This window comes from Ovis aries, chromosome 3 (assembly GCF_016772045.2).
Source record: "Ovis aries strain OAR_USU_Benz2616 breed Rambouillet chromosome 3, ARS-UI_Ramb_v3.0, whole genome shotgun sequence".
In the NCBI taxonomy this organism is placed as follows: Eukaryota; Metazoa; Chordata; class Mammalia; order Artiodactyla; family Bovidae; genus Ovis; species Ovis aries.
The window spans coordinates 75687447-75713195 of NC_056056.1; the positions used below are offsets into that span (position 1 = coordinate 75687447).

Sequence of the window (25749 nt, forward strand, 5' to 3'; positions counted from 1 at the left end):
TGTCTACATAGGTAAATTTTACCAAACATTTAGCAAAGACTTAACACCTATCCTTCTCAAACTATTGGGAAAAAAACTGCAGATGAAGGAACTTTACAACTTCATTCTGAAACCAGTATATCACCCTGATAGCAAAACCAAACAAAGATATCACACAAAAAAGAAAAGTACATGACAATATCACTAATAAATATAGATGTACATATCCTCCCAAGAAGGCAATGGCAACGCATTCCAGTACTCTTGCCTGGAAAATCCCACAGGTCGAGGAGCCTGGTAAACTGCAGTCCATGGGGTCGTGAAGAGTCAGACACAACTGAGCAGCTTCACTTTCACTTTTCACTTTCATGCATTGGAGAAGTAAATGACAACCCACTCCAGTGTTCTTGCCTGGCGAATCCCAGGGACAAGGGAACCTGGTGGGCTGCCATCTATGGGGTTGCACAGAGTCGGACACTGCTGAAGCAACTTAGCAGCAGCAGCAGCAGCAGTACATATCCTCAATAAAGTACTAGCAAACAAAATTTAACAATACATTAAAAGGATCATTGTTGCTGTGGTTTAGTTGTTATGTCCAACTCTTTGCAACTTCATGGACTGCAGCCTCTGTCCATCAGATTTCCCAGGCAATAAGATTGGACTGGGTTGTCATTTCCTTCTCCAGGAGATCTTCCTGACCCAGGGAACATATACTATGATCAAATGGGACCTATCCCAGGGATGCAAGGATGGTTCAATATCCTCAAATCAATCAGTGTAATAAACTACATTAACAAATTGAAGAATAATAGCCATTGATTATGATTATCTCAATAGATGCAGAAAAAGCTTTTGATAAAATTCCACATCCATTTTTGATAAAAATTCTCAAGTGGAAAATATCTCAGTGAAACACAATAAAAGACACATATGATAAGTCCACAGCTAACATTATACTCAACACTGAAAAGCTTAAAGCATTTCCTCTAAGATCAGGAACAAGATAAGAATATTATCATTATTTAGCATAGTATTGGAAATCTTAGGCACAACAATCAGATACGAAAAAAGAAATAAAATTAATCTAAATCAGAAAGGAAGAAGTAAAACTGTCACTATTTGTAGATGACATGATGCCATACATAGAAAATCCTAAAAATGCCATAAGGAAACTACCAGAGCTCATCAGTGAATTAAAGTTGTAGGATACAGAATTAATATACAGAAATATGTTGCATTTTTACATGCTAGCAACTAAATATCAGGAAGAGAAATTAAGAAAGAAATACCATTTACCATTACATCTAAAATAATAAAATATGTAGGGATAAATCTAACAAGAAGGTGAAAGACTTGTATTCAGAAAACTGTAAGACACTAAAAGAAACTGAAGACAACACAAATAGATGAAAAATATACCATGTTCATGGATTGAAAGAATCAATATTGTCAAAATGAGTGTACTACCCAAAGCAGTCTATAAATTCACTGAAACTCCTTTCAAAATACCAAAGGCATTTTTCACAGAACTAAGAACAAATAATTATAAAATTTGTATGGAAACACACACAAAAAAAAACCCTGAATAGCCAAAGCAATCTTGAGAAAGAAGAACAGAGCTGGAGGTACCATGCTCCCTGATTTCAGACTATACTACAAAGCTACAGTAACCAAAACAGTATGGTACTGGGACAAAAACAGACACACAGATCAATGGAACACAATAGAGAGCCTAGAAATAAATTCATGCACTTGTGATCAATCAATAAACTCTGCAACAACATGAGTAGAACTGAAGGGTATTATGCTTATTGAAAGAAGCCAGACAAAGACAGATATTATATGTTATCACTTAAATGTGGAATCTAAAAAATGAAGTGAACAAATGAATGTAACAAAACAGATACAGACTCACAGATATGAAGAGTAAACTAGTGATTACCAGTTGGGAAGAAGAAGTGGGGAAGGGAAAGACAGGGATAGGGAATTAAGAGGCACAAACTACTATGTATTATATATAAAATAAATAAGTTATAGGAATATAGTATATGCTGCTAAGTCGCTTCAGTCATGTCTGACTCTGTGCAACCCCATAGACGGCAGCCCACCAGGCTCCCCAGTCCCTGGGATTCTCCAGGCAAGAACACTGGAGTGGGTTGCCATTTCCTTCTCCAACACATGAAAGTGAAAAGTGAAAGTGAAGTCGCTCAATCGTGTCCGACTCTTTGCAACCCCATGGACTGCAGCCTACCAGGCTCCTCCGTCCATGGGATGTTCCAGGCAAGAGTACTGGAGTGGGGTGCCATTGCCTTCTCCCAATATAGTGTATAGCACAGGAAATAGAGACAATTTTTTAAATTTATTTATTTTAATTGGAGGCTAATTACTTACAATATTGTATTGGTTTTGCCATACCTCAACATGAATCCACCATGGTCTAAAAAATTTTGAATCACTTTGTAACATACCCAAAACTCACATAGTATTGTAAATCAATTATACTTTAATTTAAAAAAAAAAAAAACTCCAGGCAGATTTTCTCTATTGCATGACCAATATCTAGTCCATATCCCTTTTGCCCTGACAATTTCTGGGAGTACAGGTTAATCCCAACCCATTCATCCTGTTTTGCTACCAGAGTTGTATCCTCTAGATTTCTAGGACAGGATTCATACCCAAGTCCAAGTCATGGTGCCAGCCAACTTCAGGAAAAATATGTTAAGCTCTTCAGTAGTCTTACTGAAGTCCCACTCTCCAGGTTTATGGTGGCAAGATGTAATGACCTAAGTTAATATTAGTTACATTAACAAATAAATCCATAAATCTCAGTGGCTTAAAACAATAGAATTTATAATTATGGATGGGAGGAGTGTCTGTTCCATGGAGTCACTCAAGGTTCCAGGTTAATGGAGGCTCTTCCATTTTCAAACATTGCTTTCAAGGTTGCCCTGGATATCTTGTTAGGAAATGAGTGAAGAGGTTGAGGTTCGAGCAAGGAAATTTACATGAATCAGGCCTAAGAGTGAGGATTCATACTTCCACCCATATTCCCCTGACCAGAGCTCAGACACACAGTCACACCTGACTGCAAGAGCAAGTGGAAAATGTAGGCTAGTTTGAACTAAAGGAGTTTGGTGTGCAGCTAACCTGTCCCTGTCACATGGGAGGGGTGATCTAGGAAGACCACTGGACTCAGAATCAGGACACTCAATTTCAGTCTCACTGCTGGCCACCTGTCAGGTCTTAGGCAAGCCAGTTCTTCTCTGCCTAAACCTTGGTTTCCACATCTGTAAATCAGGGGGCTACAGGATCCCAAGCCCTAGTTCCTTCCTTCTATAGATCTATGACCCTAAGTATCACAGCTGAAAATGGAGCAGAGCCATAACTGAAAGGACAGCCATGCCATGGATGAGATGAGGAAAGGTGTTCTGGTCACACATTGAGAGTTACTGCCTTCAATAGTATCTTTTTTCCACAACTGAAGGACACAGATCTTTTAGGAAGGGAGCATATGTGGAAGCTGAGACCTGAAAGACTAAAATGTCATCTAAATGACCTTTTTCTCTCACCTTGATTATTATACTAGATTCCTAACTGGTCTCCCTCTATGCAGCCTCTTTAAAAGTTTCAAGCCGTTGTATTACATTACTCCAGATGATGCTTGTTTCAATTCAATTCAAAAAGCCATTACAGAACACATTCTTGTTTCTCCCACCGTTCAAGCTTGGAATACTCACCCACTCTCCCTCATTTCAATCGCTGCATACACCACTCCTTCAACCTACCACCCAAACCATTCCACCCACTCCATGAAGTAATTCCTGACAATAAATTATCTTCCCCTCCTCTCAAATTCAACTCTTACTATTTGTCATCCACTTCTGTGCTCCTATATTAGAGTCTAGTTATTTGTGGACATCTTATCTTCTCTACTAAACTGTAAGTTCCCTGAAGGGAAATATCATAGATTATACTATTTGCATTTGTACCATGTTAGGTGCTTAATTATTTACTGAAAGAATGAATGACCAAGGACCATGGAGAACTGTTAAAAGGCTGAATCGAGGCAGCCCTGTTGGAGATAGCAGTGAGGCCAGTTTCGGTTTGGCAAGTGTACTGTTTGCTGATCGTTTTTCTCAGAGTCCACTGTGGTGGCAACTGAACAAGCTACAGGAAGAACTGTAGGTGCGAATCTTCAGCGAAGATAATGATCGCACTAGGGTCTGATTCAAATCAGTCTTGCCCAGGGGTGGTATCAGGAGGCAAGTTAAATGATAGATCATATCCTGTCAAATCCAGAGAAAATGGCTGAGCACCTGCCAAATGAGAAATTGCAGCTGAACAGTCATTTTCCTCTTTTTCTCTCTCTTACATGTGAAGCCACATGCTCTGAGACTAAACAGAGCAGGGAAACAAGAAATAATTTGAAGAATTCAATCAACGTGGATAACTGTTCTCCTAGATTAAGAAAGCAATCTACCTTTTCCCCCTCAGTAGTGGAAAATTGTGAACTAGATCTATAAACCGTTGTCCAGCTCCCATTTCCCTTGGTTTTGTCCAAATCAATGGTCGAAAGTCAGGCTGCAGCCAGTCAGATTAGTTGGACATAGTCTAGCATTGACGTCAAGTCAGCCCTGAGATGGTACTCCTGGGGGCCCATCAGCTACACTTCCTCATATGGTTCCCCTCTGTCCCAAACAATTGCCCCATTGTGGGGATCTGACCCCCACGGCGCAGGTCCAATCCTGCCCACTCTCTTCATTTTCCCTCCCTCCCTTTGTCCTACTGAGTTGTGCATGGATCTATATATTCTTTTCCAGAGGTCAGGGACTGCTGCCTGGTCTCAGCTAGTGTTCTGCAAGATCTTCTGCATCTGAAGATGTATTCCTGGTGCATCTGTGGAGAGAGGTATTCCACATCCACCTACTCCTCTGCCATCTTCAGCTATACTCTTTTCACATGTGCCGATCACGCCCTCAACCGCAGACAGACAGCATGCCATGGGCACAAACAGGTCCAGGCAAGGTAAAGGTCCTCACTACAAAAGAAGCAGCTCAGATTCAGATGACACCTCCTACCAGCACCAGTAAAGCTGTCCTAACAGAACTAGGCGCAGTAACTTGCTAGTGTAAGTATCCATCCGAATATGTGTTCACCAGGATCACTCTCAGAAAAATAAAGCTGTCAGATACTGAGCTTCCCCTCTGGACCATGCACAGGGCTGGGTATTTCATACACACTGTTTCTAGACTACACACTGTTTCCAGTCCACACACCAAGCCTGGGAAGTAAAAATGAACCCATTTTGCTGTTGGGAAAACAGAGGCTCTTGGTCTAGCATGTGGTCCAAGACCACAAGGTCAATACGTAGTGGAGCCAACTGATGAATGGCTCTAGAACCATGCATTTTCCACGTGAGCATGCTGTCCACGCATTTCGCTGGCTCTGTCCATGCCATTTTGATTTATGGTGATTAAGGGGTGCTTGCAGACTGCAGTGCTCTTCTGTGTACATTATCTTATTTATTCTTCATAGAAGCCCGACAGGTAAAGCAGATTAAAACTCCCACTTTACAAATAGGGAAAGTTAGGATTATGTGAGAAGTAAGAACTCAGTCCCAATCATTCTTTCCCTAGATCCTGAGCCTTCCTACCATCAGATGACATGAAAACTTGAGACATAAGAGTGAAAATTATTTTCATTTTCATAGCAATGTTACAGTCCCCTATCTGAAAATCTCCCATGGTTTTCCATGTCTGCAGGATTAAATCTAACCACATTACTGTATCAAATAAGGCCCTTCTGAGCTAACATCCCCTGCCTCACCAGTCTCCTCTTCACTTCCTTCCTGCCTCTCCAATCTTGCACTGCTGTCTTGAGCCACAGCTAAATACTCTCCATTCTCCAAATATGCCATAATGGCGCACATCTGAGCTCTTGCCCATGCTGGTCCCTCTTCCTGGAAAACTCCTCCCACTTCCCAACTACCAGCCACCCCCCAGGCTGTTCCCACTCAGCCTTGTCATCACCTCGAATGAGATGGTCCACAGTAGGGCATTGAGTGGGTATTCACCTCTATCCACGAGGCTCCCCACTAGCAGTGCCTGTCTCTGCAGCTCATTGGATGTGAGCGCTGGCTTCCTGATGATGGCCCGAAGAGCAGAGCCCATTCTAGCCATATATAACAGCGCTGAGCTTCAGGAACACCCCCTCCTCCCCTCCTGTTTCTCCCCTGCCCTTCTCGCTCTTCTCCAACCTTCCAGGCCAGCTCCCACCTCAGAGCCATTGTTCCTGATCTTCCCTTTGTCTAGCATACTTTCCTCCCAAGCAGTTCACAAGGCTGACCACCCAGTGAGTGAGGCCTTCTCTAAATCCCTATTAAATTGCTACCCCTATTCCTAGCCCAATACCTTTTCTCCTCTCTACATATGTTTTTAAGCAATTCTCAAAATCTGACAGACTGTATATTTCATATAATTTTTAAAAAATTTTTGTCTTATGAATGAATGAACAAAACTTTAGAGCCCTAACTGCTCCCACCCACAACCTAGCCCCCAGCACAATGCCTGACCACAGAGTCCATCTGTTTCCTTCCACTGCCTAGAAAATCCTAAAGTTAGCCAAGCCTGTTTTGTGTCTATGGGCCAAGACAAAGCCAAAGAATCACAGACAAATCATAATCCAGTGAGTAAGGGTAAGTTAATTGTGTCTCTCAGAGCAACTGCTCCAAGAAGAACCACTACCAGGAACAAGGGTGTAGGATGATGGGAACAGAGAGCCAGGGAAGATGAAAGACCAAGAACAAGAAATCAAAACAGGCCAGGGAAAGGGCAGTGTGAGAAAGTCACAGAAATGGTGAGCTTTGCCATGTGCCCGGTGATGAATTTCACAGGAAGACCAGAGTCGAGAAAGACAATGTTTGCTGAATAAATGAATAATCAATGGAAAAGGTGGGGACGGTCCCCAGCACCTGGTGGCTGGTCCTTTCAGGCTCCTCTATTGAACAGCTTTCCTATGTGGGAGCTGTGACTCGCATCCCAAGAGGCACAGGTGCCATACCAATGCCAGTCTCTGATTAACAGGAGCCAATGCAGGGCACTGCAAGCACTCAAAGCTTGGCAAAAAAGGCCAACAGCCACAACAGATGCCCTGAGCAGAACTGTTCTATTTGATAAATGAAGGACAGGCTTTAGTTCCCAGTCTGCAGGTCTGACTCCAGCATGAAGCCAGGTCGTCTTTGTGGTTCCACTAAGCAAATACAAAGCAGAGCTGAGGACAAACCACTGTTTCACCTGGAGAGAGCAAGCAAGCACACTGGGGCAGCTCTGGGGATGTATGCCAAGCACAGGAAAACTAGGCATTGGAAAAAAAAATGTTTTAAATTGGCATCACAGAGTTATAATCTCAGGAGGTCTCTAACTCTAGAAGCTGGGAAGAGGTCGAATATGCACACATAGGTGTAGCAGGATACTCTCCACCTCCACACTTTATAGTGCAAAAGGAGCCAGGAGGTAAGGAACCAAGGCCAAGAAGCAGCCATTTGTTCCTCTCAAGCCTATTTATGTCATTTATTTCACTCTATTCCAAATGATTAGTTTCTTACAGTGGAACCAGAACTGGACTGGAGGGTCCGGACTTTAGAAATGCTTTAGTTTTTTTAAAAAAGTAATTCATATTAGATGAGTATTATATAAACTCAAAGACTGAACCAATACAGATCAAGACATTGATATCATATCAATACAGATGTTGATGGGCATTGAAATAGATACAGATAGAGTTATAAACACAGATATACATACATAATATTAAATATAACGTTGTCTCTTAAATGCCCCCACCTCCAAACACATTCTTCTTTCCAAATATAACCACTGATAATAACTAAGGATTTCCTTCAAATTGTTTATATGTGTAATTTCAATCATATATAAACATACGCTTCCCTGGTAAAGATCTGCCCGCAATGCAGGAGACCTGGGTTTGATTCCTGGGTCAAGAAGATTCCCTGGAGAAGGGCATGGCAACCCACTCCAGTATTCTTGCCTGGAGAATTCCATGGACAGAGGAGCCTGGTGTGCTACAGTCCATAGGGTCGCAAAAAGTTGGACATGATTGAAGCAACTTAGCACACACACACAAATATACACTAACATAATTGGTTGTTTAATTAATGGGATCATTGTACATAATTTTAACGCCTTTTGTCACTTAACAAGATTCCTCAGTTATCTTCCTATGTCTGTACTTGGAGATACTTTTGACTTTTAATTTTAATCGTCACATGATAGCTCACAGAGTTGATACACATTATTTTATTAAACATCCTGGGAACAACATCTTGGTAGACATGAACAAGGATTTCTTCAGAATTGTTAGAATTAGAATTCTGGGCCCACCATGAATACAATTTAAATTTTTAGGGACTTCCCTGGTGGTTCAGTGATTAATAATCCACCTTCCAACGCAGAGACACAGGTTCAACCCCTGGTCTGGGAACTAAGATCCCACATGCTATGGTGCAACTAAGCCTGCACGTCACAACTGCTGAGACCAAGTGCCACATCTGGAGAGAAGCCTGAGCACCTCAAAAAGAGCCCACGCACTGCAGTGAAAGATCTTGCATGCTGTAACAAAGACCCAATGCAGCCAACTAAAATAAATACACGAATATTTTTTAAAAATAAAAAAATACATACATTTTGAAAGATGCTAAGAAATAAGTCCCCTAACAGTCTTCACCATAGCCCACACCAACCAGCACTGTATGAGACACCAGTTTCCTCCCACCCTTGCCCACAGTGAATATCATAATCTTTTAAACATGTATCGGTCTCATAAATGATAAATTATAACTAGTTTTCTTTTTTATTCCCATGATAATTACTGGGACTGAACACATTTTTATATGTCTGTCGCCCATTTGGATATCTTGTTTTATGAACTGTCTGCTGCTATTCTTTGTCCCTTTTTTGTCTTTTTTTTTCTTTTTAGTAATTTGAAAGAGCAGAAATACTCTCCTTTTTCTACCTTCTTCCCCATACACATTAGAACTTCGTTTTCACAATGACATTTTTCTTCTTGATAAGTTTGTTTCATCTGCCCAATTTAACTCTTAGCTTCTCATGACGGAATATACTACTGCTGCTATGTTATCTCTATACTTAGTGTTGTTAATCTCGTGTATTGTCTGCTTAGCTATATCTATGTCATATATGGCCCCATGTGCCCCAGCACAGATGTAGGCAGTACTGGCAGAATGAAAAGGGCCTCATCTCTGCCCCAAGAAGCTGGAGACTTAGTCATATCTCGTAATCTCTCTAGTGGCCGTGTCCTCACTTAGTTCGTTCAACCAACCCCCAGGGTTGCAGGTATCTACTTTGTACAAACTGAACTTTCTACAGCCAGAGTTCCAGTTACCTCAAAAAGCATTCAGCACAGTTTTACCTTGTATCCGTGTCTTTCACACCTGTCTCAAGCCTTGAACTCTGTTTTGTCATCACAAGTAAACTCTAAATAATTACTTGTAGACCACTCTTACAGCTCATAATAAATTTGAGAGACATTTGAGCACAGTAACCATGTCCTACAGAGCCAAGAAAAAAAGATTATTTCCTGATTTTTGTTCCTGAAGAGGAATTTTCACTTCAACTATTGTTTCATGCCCTATATATACCATCTATAAATCTATAAAATAATTAACATTCCTTTAAATATAAAGGACTCAAGAGTCCTCAAAATTCATAGCTCAGTTACACAAATAAGAAACCAATGTCTATGACATAATAAGCTAGATTTTCCTCAACATTCAAATATTGAATATAAACTTTTTTCTCAAACTCTCCTAAACATTTAATTACAATCACAAAACTGATATGTCACATTCTCACAAATTCTTTAAACATATTAGAAGTAGACAAAACTACCACAAATTACCATAGGTAGTACAGAATTTGCTATTAAATTTAAAACTACTTTAAGTGTTAATAACTTTAGCTTAAATTCTATATCTTCCAAGGGTTGCAGTAAGTAAGTAAATCAAGTCCACTCTTCTCCCTTTCCAAAAAATCTCAGACTAGTCAACTGAGTTTGCAAGTTTTATATTCCTGATCATTTGGGACTTTTTTTTGTTTTTTGAAGTGGGGAGTAATGTGGGGGTTTGTTTTGTTGTCTTCTGTTTGGGTTCGTGGGGTTTTATCTGACATGGGGTTTGGTTAAGCAATTTTAGGAATTAAACTTCCTTTATTATGTCAATAAGGCTCTTAAGTTCATACTTTTCACACAGGTTTTAATATCTCCCATTGAAACAACGTACTGCACTCAAGTTTCACTTGGTTAGCATGAACCTTTGTCTATTATTGCACTACAGTGACCTGGCTCATTAGTGTTATTAGAAAAGATTACATTCTTAATTACTCTATTATTATGATCAGTAAGGCCATCCAAGTGTCTTGTTTCCTAGGAGATGACAGACTGAGTCTGTGCAATTACCTTCACTCCTTCGGACATGTGCACAATTGAAAACCTTGCCCACACAATATTAACCTCTCTCTCAACTTGGTTACTGTGACTTATCATTGTGCCAATTAAATCTTGGGCCCTTGATGTCATTTTTATTTGAGACAATGGATATAACCAATTCGTCCTGTTCTTAATGGTTTCTACTATTTTTCCCTAGACTATTTGGGAACAATAGCTCTAAGATGCTGTAAGAACAGATAAATACAATAGAAGAAAAAAAATACTCATATATATTAACCCCATCCCACCCCCCTGCTGATTTGATCCTCCAGAGAAGGCAATGGCAACCCACTCCAGTACTCTTGACTGGAAAATCCCATGGATGGAGGAGCCTAGTAGGCTGCAGTCCATGGGGTCGCTAAGAGTCGGACACGACTGAGCACCTTCACTTTCACTTTTCACTTTCATGCATTGGAGAAGGAAATGGCAACCCACTCCAGTGTTCTTGCCTTGAGAATCCCAGGGTCAGGGGAGCCTGGTGGGCTGCCATCTATGGGGTTGCACAGGGTTGGACATGACTGAAGTGACTTAGCAGCAGCAGCATTTGAGCCTCAAACTGTTATAACTTTGTTCTATAACCTGTTTCCTTTTAGAGCCACCTGACATCCTTGAAGAAACTTTTTTCCAAGCAAGCACAGAATATTCTTGAATTTTCCTGTGACAAGACATGGAATAATTTCCCCTCCACAAAGTTTTGGCTCCTACTGGGGGCCAATATCGGAGAAGGCAATGGCACCCCACTCCAGTACCCTTGCCTGGAAAATCCCATGGATGGAGGAGCCTGGTAGGCTGCAGTCTATGGGGTTGCTAAGAGTCGGACATGACTGAAGTCACTTAGCAGCAGGGGGCCAATATTTGGGAAACTAAGAGTGTACATGAGAGTCAGTAGTGGCCAAAAGGCCTGCTTCTGCAGCTGGGCCACTTTTGGAGGTGACAGAACTGGAAAAGATACTTCTGTTTGAGTTCATGAATTCAAAATGATGTTTGTTTTTTTTTCAGTTTAGCACATTATGTTGACATACCTTACTTTTCTGAGAGAGGACTTTCTAGCACAATAAATACCCCTCCAAGACCTACCAAGATATCCCACAAATGCATGTTGAGTCACATTAAATTGACAGTCTTCTGCATGAGGTGTGGCTTCCCCCCATCCCACTATCCCTGATGAAAGGCTGATGGTGACTAGCCGAGGCTCTCTTCATCACACGCTGCCCCACCCTCAACCTCACACAACCTACTCTTTACAAACAGAATTATTTCATCAAATAACTAATCTTCTTCTAGGATATAGTGAAAGTGTCAGAATCCATTCTCATCTTTGGAAAAACTGTGGCACAACTCATGGTCATCTTTGCTTCTTATATAGGTGACCTTCTTCTTTCATTCCTTGCCCTCATCCTGCCCCCAAGGCAACCTCACTCCAGGGACATGATAGAGTTGCCCAGAACCCCACAGCCAGAATTTCCCTTCCCCTCTTCTTGCATCCAGATGAATTTAATGTCTGTCCCACATCTTTTTCTTTTGTTGTAGTTTTTGATCACATTCACCCATTTCCCCCACCCCAACCTCCTGCCTCTGGCAACCACCAACCTGTTTCTTCAATTTTTATATCGCACTCTTTACATAAGTGCTTACTGGATCTAACTGATTCACTTTAGTACAAAACAGTAATGGTTAATGAATAATTAAGCTATTAACTCTTCCAGGGAATCATGAGCACCCAGATAGGCAGTGAGGAAGGTTACTTACCCCTCAGTACCATCATGAATGAGCAGCCAAGCTAGCTCTTATTTTGAGCTTGCACCAGGAAGTTATCCCTCAAAAAGAAAGCCCAGGGAATCATCCACAATCATCAAATATAAAGATGATGAAAAGAACTGTGGCAGGAAATAAGATTGGAGTGGTAGACAATCATTCTGTTCGCAACATATGGCAGCATTTTCATGCAATATACAGAAGTTTGAACTTTATCCCTTTAGAACAGGGTTCTATTGAAGGTTCTTTATCAGCTGAGATTTGTATTTCAGAAATAAATTTTAGAAGTTGCGTAGAAAATGGGCTGAGAGTGGTTCTGTGCAGAGCTTTAGCCTAAGCTAGAAATGACAAGAGCTGAACTAGTGGTGGAGGTAGAGAAGAGTAGAAGAATTAGCAATATATCCAAGAAGGAGAAATCAGTCAGCTCTGTGGATGAACTAGATACAAAGGAACTGAAGAAGGGACAAGTCTAGAGTATCTCCCAGTTCTTTGATAGGGTATCTTCAGGGATGGTGACACCATTCACTACCTCAGGGATAAATGGGGAGGCACAAGTCTGCAGGGAAAACACAGACTCCAAATCGAAGCTCTTGAATGATAGAACCTATGGGCTTGTGGCACAGAATTGGAATCAGACCTCGAGATGTAACTGGACACCATGAGATGACCTGGGTGGAGATGAGGGTGGCCTAAGTAGAAGAGAAAACTATGCTTCAAAGGCTGGAGGTGACAGATAACAAGGCAAAAAAATTACTGCGTGGGCAAGTGGTAAGAATATTCTCCTCTGTGAAGGATCCACATTTACTTTTTAATTAACTCATTTACTGACATTCTCATTCCCACTAAGAGAGCTTGAATCAGCTTACAAAACAGAAGACAATTTGGTAAAGAAAGAAAGTAGATAGAGAGAACAAAGACAAAACAAGGGTAAAATAGTGTTAGAAACTATAAGCAAATTGAAAATATAAAAACATGGATGTCAGAATGTCATATACAAAGGTTAAATGTTCCAAGTTTACTCCTAAGTGTCACAGCAGCCAAACTTAGAGGAGAATGGTAGATTTTCCTAGTATTTAAATCTGAAAAAAACCTAATGATCCTCATAAAGGGGCATGATGTAATACAGTTGAAAACTCCTTGAACAAGTACAACAGGCAACTTTCACATGGCTTCTCCTTCTAGCATCCTCACTGATTCACTCCAAAGTTCAGCTCAGTAAAAGCAGTTTATGAGAGACAAAAAAAAAAAAAGTGTTCCAAGTACATATTTCTCTGATGGTCTGGCTTGATCTGGGGATAAATTTTGGGCTACTGGAGGAATTGAAAACCTCCCAACAATCCTCTAAGAGTTTTATTTCTCACAATTGAGCTTTCAGTAAGAACTGAACAACAGAGTTCAAAGTTATAATCTCCAGAATGGACCTGGAGTACAGCTATCCCAGGAAATATCTGTATCCTTTAACAATCTGTTGAGTGGGAACATTCTCTCCATATGTCTCTTTCATAAGAAACATTCTCTTACGAAAACCAAAGAGCCAGAGCAGAACTGTATCTGAAAAGAGGGTTCTCCCTTCTCTCCCCTCCCCTGCCAAGTGAATACCAGCTGGACATGAACATGGTCCTTCCTTGGCAGACTGCCCTATTACACAGAGTAAATGGCTGATAAGGACTTGGTATTCAGACAGGCCATGTTTCATTGTGATCAAGAATTCCAGTAACATTACATTCAGGGTAGATACTTGTTTTTGTGCTGTTAGGACCCTAAATGCGGAGGGACAGCAAGGGAGATGAAAGCTAATGGAAGTAGGAAGAAACAGTCTAGAAGGCAAACAGGTCGATTTCACACTGCAAAGATGATTGAAAAAGAGAAAAATGATTTCTTCTGTCACTGAAAATGACAAAACAGAAAACCCTAACATAATTCAGCCCAAAATCACACTGACTGCACTCTGCCTTGTCTTTGCATGTGACACACACATTCTGCTCTTCTCTCAGGTAGCTTAGCCCAGCAGGCACTGCCCCTTGTTGGCAGGACCCCTCAGCCAGACTAGGAGCTGAAGTGAAGCTCTGCAGAGTTAGCTGACCAGTGGTCTAAGCTGTCCTTCAACATGGTTTTATCAATAAAGCAGGCATGTGATCTTCATCTTTCAGACTCCTCAGAACTGTTTGAGAATAGAACAGTGTCCTTCACTGGCCTCTTAAAAATCCCTGTAAAGGGTGGGGATAAGAAAGGTGAAGAATGAACTTATGAACTACAAATTCATTCCTACTAGGCTCCGACAGACAACAGGAAATGGTTACAGTACTGCAGCCCTAGACCAGGAAGAGACAGGCTGAATGAGCTGCTGGCTGCTCTGTTGTGAGTTTGGAAGGAGGGACGTGTGTATATGTTATAACTTTGTAATGAGAGTGAGGTGTCAGGTTTCTTCATTCTTCAAACTACAACTTAAGGTGACTAGGCTATAAGTTCTGTTCAGTTCAGTTCAGTTCAGTCATTCAGTCGTGTCCAACTCTTTGCAACCCCATGAATCGCAGCACCCCAGGCCTCCCTGTCCATCTCCAACTCCTGGAGTTCACTCAAACTCACATCCATCGAGTCAGTGATGCCATCCAGCCATCTCATCCTCTGTCATTCCCTTCTTCTACCCCCAATCCCTCCCAGCATCAGGGTCTTTTCAAATGAGTCAGCTCTTTGCATGAAGTGGCCAAAGTACTGGAGTTTCAGCTTTAGCATCATTCCTTCCAAAGAAATCCCAGGGCTGATCTCCTTTAGAATGGACTGGCTGGATTTCACTGCAGTCCAAGGGACTCTCAAGAGTCTTCTCAAACACTATAGTTCAAAAGCATCAATTCTTCGGTGCTCAGCTTTCTTCACAGTCCAACTCTCACATCCATACATGACCACTGGAAAAACCATACCCTTGACTAGACGGACCTTTGTTGGCAAAGTAATGTCTCTGCTTTTGAATATGCTATCTAGGTTGGTCATAACTTTTCTTCCAAGGAGTAAGCGTCTTTTAATTTCATGGCTGGAGTCACCATCAGCAGTGATTTTGGAGCCCAAAAAAATAAAGTCTGACACTGTTTCCACTGTTTCCCCATCTATTTCCCATGAAGTGATGGGACCAGACGCCATGATCTTTGTTTTCTGAATGTTGAACTTTAAGCCAACTTTTTCACTCTCCTCTTTCACTTTCATCAAGAGGCTTTTAGCTCCTCTTCACTTTCTGCCATAAGGGTGGTGTCGTCTATTTAGCAATGGGTCTTACTCTCCAGAATGTTCTCTGCCTACTTTTAACTGCTATTCTCAATTTCAGACAGGAAACTCTCAAGCCTCTCAGAAAATTCCATACACTGATGAGGATGAGTAGGGTCAAAGCAAGCAAAACAGGAACCTTTCCTGCTATTTCCAAGTTTAAGTAGAAAAAAGAAGCATCCTACAAAGTCTTGCTACTTCCTTCTGAAGCACAAGGAGGCATCTCAGTACCAATTTGATGCTAAAGGAAAACAACCTGATTACCTCCACTTACCAATTTGCTGGAAAGTAATCAACATCTGTCTCTGGAACCAATAACCCCTAACCAAACCCATGCCCAAGACTTCAAAGGAATTGATCTTCCTCTGGGAAAATACTCTTATGCCTTTCCATTTCCTTTCGGAAAACAATGATCAGACTCACCAACAAGCTGCTCAAGGCTCGAGCCCTACAATGCTTGAATCAGAAGAGGCTTAGAGAACTACACTCTCTCTGGTTGCAAGCAACAGAAAAGGACTTTAGGTAACAAGTAAAGACAGCATATTCTAAAAAGCCATGGGGCTGCTCACATGATTGAAGACAGAATCAGGCAACAAAGCATGAAGCAGATAGGTACAAGGAGGCTCCAGACGGTTTTGCAGCCAGCTGAACCCTGGCCATGCAGCTGGAATGATGAGTGTCAATAGCTTCTTTCTATTTGGTTCATTCTGCTCAAGAGTCAAATTCCGGGAGAGAAACAACCAATCAAGCTTACATGTACCCCGCCTATAAGAAGAAGTTTGTGGAAACTGACATAGGAGAGTCTGCCTCAGCTGCCACAATGAAATGGAAAGTCCCCAAACTTGCCCACCTACCATCACTGCACACAAAGGAGGGAAGCAAATTCCCCAGAAGAAAATCAAAGTGCTGTTAAGGAAGGGACAATCCATGCTCGGTAGAAAAATATATAAAATATTCTTCTCAGGATTCAACCCAATTCTCTTCTTTTACAGATAAGGAAGCTGAGATCCAGAAAGGTAAAATAAATCTTAAAGGTCAAAGATCAAGTCTGAGGCAGACATAGAACAATATTTAACACAACTATTACCCAAAGCGTGGTCTATGGGCCTATAGCATCTCATCCTCTGAGAAATGCTGACTCTCAGGCACCAACCCCCTGAAGTAGTGAGTCAGAATCTGCATTTTAACAAGTTCTCTGGATAATTCACGGTAGAGAAACGTTTGAGAATTACTGTTCCATATATAGATCTCAACCTTGAATGACAGTTGAACCCAGGTATTTCTTGCCTGAACTTGATCTAGGACAGTTTTTTCCCAGTTCACAGGAAAAGTATGGCATAATTGTTTCTTCCTCATTTTCTAGCCTCTAGGGTCTATTCCCATGTGCTAGTTAGTACACCCAGACAGAGGGCAGCTTATGTGATCACCAGAAGCTTAACAGCAGGGTGTACACTTAAGCCAGATTCCAAGACAGTGATGAGAGGACTTCCTAAACTCAAGGCTTTACCAAGGCAATTTGATTCAGGACTTGACTTTCCTCTTGTTGAGAAAGAATAGTCCCAACTGTGAAACAAGCACCAAACACCTATAGTGATATGAATTGCTTCATGGTACTTGGGTGTGAGAAACATCCCAGTTCTTTATTGTTCTGAATCAAACCAAATCTTTTTCGGTCCCAACTGGTGGGCAAGAAATCTCCTTGCAGTTACTCAGCCTTCCCTTGATTGAATTAGGACCAGGAGACTTATGTGGTTTTACAAAAACCAAGACAGGGCCCTTTGTCTTCAGTTGGCCATGACCACTGACTCTGCCTGATGTTCACTGCTCTGTGAGGATGCAGGCATCATACCTGTTATTTGAAGACCTTTGGTCTCTGTATCAGCAGGTGAGACACCAACCTCCCCCTCCTCCCCCACAGAGGTGCTGTGCTTTGTTTTATATTGGCAGAAATGTGCTTTTGTTACTCAGCTGTTATTGCATACATATAATACAGGCAAGGTTTCCTTGTCTGCCTGCTAGGGGAAAACATATCAACATTTTATGGTGCTCCATAAAGAACATGGTAAAAGTCCAGAGCACCAACCTGTCTGGGGGCTCTGTCACCTAGACAAGTTTGAGGGATGGCTCTCTGGCCTCTGTGCTGGCTCAGGCCTACATGGCCTGTGCTGCTGTTGAGCTTTGTAACTCAGACACTCCTACATGCTATTTCTATACCTACTCTTAGTCTTGAACCTATACATTGTTGCTCATCCAACTTCTTATCACCTTCCCTTCTAGTGCATACTCCTTCTCTACTGGAAAACACAATGAGGTGTGGTGAAGCAGTATGGCTCAGATTATTTGAGGGACTTGGATAATGAGGTTTTCCTCAATGAACAATCAGGGTTATTAAGACTGTATAATTGATTAAACAGAAGCCAGTCCCGGTCATGAGAGCTTGAGTGTGTGTGTGTGTGTGTGTGTGTGTGTGTGTGTGTGTGTGTACATTGTGGGGGTACTGAGAAAAGGATGGAATAAATGTTAAATTATATGGCTTGATTTATGAGTCATTGGCCCCCCAAATTCTTGCATATTATCAGATCCCTAGATTTATCTTTACTAGAAAACCAAGTTTTTCATGCCATAGTTACAAGTGTGCATGTGTGCTAAATTGCTTCAGTCATGTCCGACTCTTTGAGACTCTATGGACTATAGCCCACCAGGCTCCTCTGTCCATGGGATTCTCCAGGCAAGAACACTGGAGGGGGTTGCCGTGCCCTCCTTCAGGAGATCTTCCCAACCCAGGGATCGAACTCGAGTCTCCTCTGTCTCTTACTTTGGCAGGCGGGTCCTTTACCACTGGCACAATAGTTAAAAGAAAGACTTTGTAAATAATCCTGGACTAAAGAATAGAAAGCCTATAATCAGACTAAAGACTAAATAATTTGCAGCAAATATTTTCCTGAGGACAGATTTAGGTTGGGAGAGGAGATATCTGAGGAACAAGATGTCAGGGAAGATGGAGTCTTGAAAGTATACCAAGGATGCATTCATCATCTTCACAATTTTGCCAAGATCTCATAGTAACTGCCAATACTTTACTGTACCCCAAAATGCCCTTAAATATCAAGCATGGCCAGTTTCCTTCACTCCTTCTAAACCAGAGATATCAGGGCCAGTGGCTACTCTGGTAACCATTCCAATCAAGTTACAGATCAAGAGGCCTTAACAGTCATCAGGTTCCGAATGACTTGGGTATAACAGAGGCCCTTCCAGAAAATGTTCTACAGCAACCAACAAAACTGGAAGAAGAAAACACTGCCCCTTTGAACTCCTGTATATGCTTGATTGTATTCTTGAACCAACAAAAGAAACATGCACTGATTCATATACAGTTCCAAGAGGTATGTGGCAGGGCCTTGCCTTCAAGGAGCTTTTAGTTTACAGGGGGAAACAGAGCTCATGCAGAGAAAGAAAACAAATAATACACAGAGGTCTTCAGTAAGTATCAAATGAACGTAAGAGCTAACTTCAGTGGAATTCAAGTGAGAAAAGATGAGGTCAGGGAGTTCTCATCATCAGCCAGAGTGATTTATGAAGGCTTTCTGGAGGACTGAGGATTTTTAACTTTACCTTGAACAACAATTCTTAATTTAAGGTCAGTATTCTCTTAATGGGTACATAAATCGAGCTTCAGGAGTCAATGAACCCTTTGGATATGCATTTTCCTGGGATAAAAGATTGCTTTCATCAGATTCTCAAAGGGGTGACTGAAAAAGTTACAAGTCATTACCTTGCAAGAAATTGCATCAGTAGTGAGGAAGAAAAGCAACATCCTAAAGAAGGGGACAAGTAAATGAAAAAATAGTGAGGGAATGAACAAGCCACATTTAAGTGGAAAATGATCAATGTCCACCTTGTGATAGCAGTGGTCCCATGTGCATCTGGGGCAATGTCAAGAGATGGAGCTGGGAACGCAGGTTAAACTGGTTGGTAAAGGGCCTTAACTATCAGGATTGTGCCATGCGTTGTGCTCAGGTAAGGAATTCCCTCGTGGCTCAGCAATAAAGAATCTGCCTGCCAATGCAGGAGATGTGGGTTCAATCCCTGGATCAGAAATATCCCCTGGAGAAGAAAATAGCAACCCACTCCAGTACTCTTGCCTTGGAAAGCCAACGGACAGAGGGGCCTGGTGGCTACAGTCCATGGGGGTCACAAAAAGTCAGTGATTTAGTGACTAAACAACAAAAACAAGTGCTCAGGTAAAGGACACCATGATGTGGGACTGAGGATGATTAATCTGGGGGTAGGATGCTGGTGAGCCTGAAGTCAGAGAAACACCAAGACCAGTGACTGATGAGAACCAAGAAAGTGAGCTGAGCTGGTGGCTGTAGCCAGGGAATGAATGAGAGGGATTCTGGAGCATTTGAGAGATAAAATTGAGTGACTTTGAGATGTGGGAAGAGAGAGAAAGGAACCAAGGATGACTTCAAGCCTCAAGCCTGGATGTCTGAAAGAGCACAGAGTTGTTTGTAAAAATAAGGGACAGTGAATAGAAAGCTGGCTCCCCAGAGAATGGTAGAGACTGGAATCCCCAACAAGTGCAGTTTGAGGGGCTGTCCCTGTGACTGTTGAAAAACCCTTTATCGATGGCGCCAAATATCTACAAAACCCAAAATAAGATGGGCGCCATCACCAATCACATTCTTCCAGGCTAGTACCCTCTATTTCAGACAATTGATTGCCTGACTACTTGAGGGACTCTTAATTTGAAGTATCATTTTTGTTTTTTATTAGCAATCTTCCCTAAAGCACTTTCTGGGAATGACGTTACCACAGTGTGATTAGGAGACGTGCAAGGACATAAACATTCCAATAAGATAAAAGCAGCCTCGTTTTTCCCAGAACTCTCACAGTACTTCAACTTCATTAGGCTCCTTGTTGTTTCATTAGAGTCAATGCCATTTAAATTTTTATGTTCATTTCAAGGCTATTTGTTTTGACAAAGGATTTTAAGAAAACGCAGTAGGAACTTTCTGGGTTTTATTTAACTTTATAACTGTCTAATTTACTCCCCAATAAAGTGGTAACTAAGCATCCCTGTTACGCTGCTAAAAACCTCTTTGCGTAAGTTTGAAATACAGCACAAGACTGCAGGGAGGGAATTCATGGTAAGAAAATGCTGACACAAGCTATCCAATGTTTGGTGCTGGATTTAGGGACTCAATATTTCCTCTCTGCACTAGCACCCACACACTGTATAGGACCCAAAGTCACCTCCTATACTTATATACTGTTCCTTTTCTAAAGTTCCCGGCCACTTATAGAAGAGATGAAGCCCCACAGCCTAGGCATGCCAAAAGACAGAAGATAACAGTGACTAACAAGGGACAGGGTGATTTAAAGGGAGAGAAACAGGGATGTACAGATTTTTAAAAATCATTCTTCATTTCTCCCCAATATGACACTCTGACTGATTCATATAGATCTTCTCACTCACCGCCTCATGAATCAAGCCACTGCTCACCTCTTCATTTTGTACAATGTTCCTCCCTGGTTGGCAGGACTTACCTCTTATCCACGTAACTGCAGCTGATCTTCCAATATCCAGCTTAAATCCTGCGTCCTCCCTAAACCTTTTTATTACAACCTCTTTATGTATTATAACCTCTTTATTAGAAAATAAACATGCTTATTTCATGCCTCTAGATCATCATCTCCTCTCAATTACCCAAGAAACAATAACTTTTGAGCCCCTATTAACTACAAATATGAGTGTACATGGTACTTACGCCTTGTGTTCCCCTCTGAATATTGGAGGATATTCATCTCGTCATTGTCACTCTAATCCAGGAGATTTTCACTTCTTTTGTATTCCTCTAAATGCCAAACCAATTCTTAGGCAAACTATCCATTAATGCCTGTCTTCAAAATGTGCCTGGTGCGTTCTAAAGAAGAAAATAAGAAACAAAAACACTTGGGCCAATTCAGTACCACCTCTCATTTCAGCACAATTAGAAAATTTAGAATAATATACATATATTTTCTTTAGGCAGAAGAAACAAGAAAATGAGCCCACTGAAAAGTGCTTCTAATACAGTAGTTTGGGAATGTGTTTTGGTGGTTTTGTGATGTACAGTAAGGGAGCAGAATTAATTTCCACCTGGATCTCACCAAGAGTCACTGGTCCTGAGGGGGTCGAGTGGCAAGTGGCCCTTGGACATGAGCAGCAACGCATTCACTTCATCTATGATAACAGGCGGTATGTGCTTCCACAAACGGCCTTACAATTCACAAACTCAAAACTCGTGTCTACAGAACCTCCCCTGAGATCACCTTCAAAACACACAGCTTGAACTCCCTGAAAAAGAAAAAAAAAAAAAAGGCATCATAAGCAAAAGAAAAAAGTCATTATCCTTAAAATAAAAAGATTTTCTAAAACAGGAGACATGTGTTGGTATATCCTCACATTTAGCTTTTTCCTAATTATGAAGTCAGTGCCACTACACTCTTTCCCCAGTTCAGATGAGGGTCTCTTTTTTTCACTTCATGACTCCTCATCAGCTCATATGACTCTCCAGGAAGCAATAAATCCTCACCCACCTGAACTGCTAGCTCGTCACACAAACATCTGGCAAGCTTTGTGGGTCTCTTAACTATTGAATTTCCATATCAAACACATTTTCTATTTAAATCATTTATTTATAACACTTCTGTGTAAATCCAAACCAACAGAATATACTCTGAGGCAGAGATTTTAGCAGATGAATAAAATTTTTAACATTTATAACTTTTATAGCATGGCTTTTATAACTCAGGTAAACAATCAGTGTAATTAAAAATATTGTCTATGGACTCAGAATGAAGGAAAACAGAAAAGCCTTTATTAAAGTAGCCACTGGAGGAATATCTCCTCAAACACATGATTTATCCTTTTCCCAGAACAGTACCTAAAGTACATGAGTGGGCTCTTTAAATGAGAGGAATCTCTGTGAAATGGTTGCGGATGCTTATCTTTGGTTTCAGCTCTAAGAAGCCACAGATATTTCAATGATTAGTTGCAGACACTGAGGAAAAGCTTAACAACACATACACCCGTGGGCTCTAAAATAATATGTTCCTGGGATCAAATATCAACTTTGTCTGGTACTGTATGAAATGGACCCATTTAATGATAGCTGGATGGTCTGTGTGATGATGGGAAAGTTTCACAGCCTCTCTAAGATTCTGTACAAAGAAGATAAAATTACTAAACCCACAGTAATAATTTGAGGATTCGACAAGATTATATATAATCCCTGCTACAGTCTCCAGCTGTCTGGCATACAACAAGAGCTCAATAAATGTTGGGTTTTTTTTCCTTCCTCTCATACCCCTCCTCTCATACTATGGGCCCAAACTGCTCAGAATTTAGGGACTCCATTCATGAAAACCCTAAAAGAGCATTTACTAAAAGCATCTTGAACACATCTCTTCACATCAGTTTCTCCATCCATAAAATGGAAATACTCCCTACCCTACCCACCTCATAAGAGTGCTGCAGCATCTATGAAAAGTACATAAGACTGAAAAGAATGTTAATGAGAAAAGGGAATGCCCTGGGCTGCCCTTCAGAAGACCAGATTCTAGTCATGTGAACTTGTGCAAGCATCTTAACATCATGGTCCCCATGTTCCTTATGCTTAACATTATAAATAATGATACCTGCATTACTTGCCATAAGATTGTAGTAAAACCTTTATATCCATTATCTATCTTTATCCTCACACTTATGAAGCCAGAAAAGGTTTGGCTGATGATTGTGTGGATCATAACAAACTGGAAAATTCTTAAAGAGATGGGAATACCAGACCACCTGACTTGCCTCCTGAGAAACCTGTATGCAGGTCAAGAAGCAACAATTAGAACCAGACATGGAACAATGGACTGGTTTCAAATCAGGAAAGGAGTACGTCAAGGCTGTATATTGTCACCCTGCTTATTTAACTTATATGCAGAGTACATCAAGAGAAATGTGGGCTGGATGAAGCACAAGTTTGAATCAAGATTGCCAGGGGAAATATCAATAACCTCAGATATGCAGATGACACCACCCTTATGGCAGAAAACAAAGGAATTAAAGAACCTTTTGATGAAAGTAAAAGAGGAGAATGAAAAAGCTGGCCTGAAACTCAGCATTCAAAAAAACTAAGATCATGGCAACCAGTCCCATCACTTCATGCAAATAGATGGGGAAACAACGGAAAAAGTGACAGACTTTATTTTCTTGGGCTTCAAAACCACTGAAGATGGTGACTGCAGCCATGAAATTATAAAATACTTGCTCCTTGGAAGAAAAGCTATGACAAACCAATACAGCATATTAAAAATCAGAGACATCACTTTGCCAACAAAGGTCCATATAATCAAAGCTATGGTTTTTCCAGTAGTCATGCATGGATGTGAGAGCTGGACCATAAAGAAGGCTGAGCACCTTATCAAAGAATTGATGTTTTCAAACTGTGGTGTTGGAAAAGACTCTTGAGAGTCTCTTGGACTGCAAGGAGATCAAACCAGTCAATCCTAAAGGAAATCAGTCCTGGGTGTTCATTGGAAGGACTGATGCTGAAGCTCCAATACTTTGGCCACCTGATGTGAACAGCCAACTCATTAGAAAAGACCCGAATGCTGGGAAAGATTGAAGGCAGGAGAAAGGGACGACAGAACATGAGATGGTTGGATAGCATCACTGACTCAATGGACATGAGTTTGAAGAAGCTCTGGCAGATGGTGAAGGACAGGGAAGCCTGGTGCACTGCAGTCTATGTGGTCACAAAGAGTCGAACATGGCTGAGCGACTGAACAAGTTCTTTGAAGGTAAAGAAGATGCCTTTCTTCTTAACAGCTGTACTCTAACCTTAGCAAGGATCTGTATTGTACCTTAAACAATCGAATGCCAATGTGTTTATCAAACTGACTTTAATGCATCCTCATTATATATAAAAATTTTCATGTAGAATTATGAATGGTTATTCGTTAAATGAGATATTCTGAGGCAAACCGATGTATTGGTAAAAGCATGGACTATTTTTTAATTTATTTATTTATTTTAATTGGAGGCTAATTACTTTACAATATTGTAGGGGGTTTTGCCCTACATTGACATGAATCAGCCATGGGTGTACCTGTGTTCCTGATCCTGAACCCCCCTCCCACCTCTCTCCCCATCCCATCCCTCAGGGTCATCCCAGTACACCAACCCTGAGCACCCTGTCTCATGCATCAAACCTGGACTGGCGGTCTCCTTCACATATGGTAATATACATGTTTCAATGCCATTCTCCAAAATCATCCCACCCTCGCCTTCTCCCACAGAGTCCAAAAGACTGTTCTATACATCTGTGTCTCTTTTGCTGTCTCGCATATAGGGTCATCATTACCATCTTTCTAAATTCCATATATATGAGTTAATATACTGTATTGGTGTTTTTCTTTCTGACATTACACTCTGTGTAATAGGCTCCAGTTTCATCCACCTCATTAGAACTGATTCAAATGTATTCTTTTTAATGGCTGAGTAATACCCCATTGTGTATATGTACCACAGCTTTCTTATCCATTCGTCTGCTGATGGACATCTAGGTTGCTTCCATGTCCTGGCTATTGTAAACAGTGCTGCGATGAACATTGGGGTACACGTCTCTTTCAATTCTGGTTTCCTAGTGCATATGCCCAGCAGAGGAATAGCTGGGTCGTACGGCTGTTCTATTTCCAGTTTTTAAGAAATCTCCACACTGTTCTCCATAGTGGCTGTGCTAGTTTGCATTCCCAACAGTGTATGAGGGTTCCCTTTTCTCCACACCCTCTCCAGCATTTATTGTTTGTAGATTTTTTGATAGCAGCCATTCTGACTGATGTGAGATGGTACCTCATTGTGGTTTTGATTAGCATGGACTTTAAAACCAGAGCAGCTAAAATCGAATCACAGCTCTGCTCCTTATTATATGTGTGAGTCTAGGAAAGAGATCACATGTCTCCAGGCACTGGTTTCATCTACCAAGTGGAAAAAACTAGACCTGCCTCATAAGGCAATATGGAAATTAAGTGAGATATCAAATGCATGTAAAAAAGAAGACATTTTGTACTTTCATATTCTGCGCATGGAGGGGGCATAAGTAGAGAGGACAAAATAGAAGGTAAGAATAAAGTGGAAATTTGGGCAAGCAGAAAATTACAAGATAATCCAGAGGAACACAGTGAAGGGTAGAGAGAGCTCTAAAG

At 41.1% G+C, this 25749-nt stretch overlaps 1 long non-coding RNA gene across 1 annotated transcript in view; it reads right to left on the minus strand.

Annotated features, from left to right (window-relative positions):
- The window catches only part of LOC132659588 (uncharacterized), a 73130-nt gene extending 51117 nt beyond the window's left edge, over positions 1-22013 (minus strand). The window contains exons 1-2 of the long non-coding RNA XR_009600162.1: positions 21664-22013; positions 21282-21437 (exon numbers count right to left, since the gene is read on the minus strand). This is a non-coding gene — a long non-coding RNA (uncharacterized LOC132659588). The remainder of the gene's footprint in view (positions 1-21281; positions 21438-21663) is intronic.
- Positions 22014-25749: the final 3736 nt, after the last annotated feature.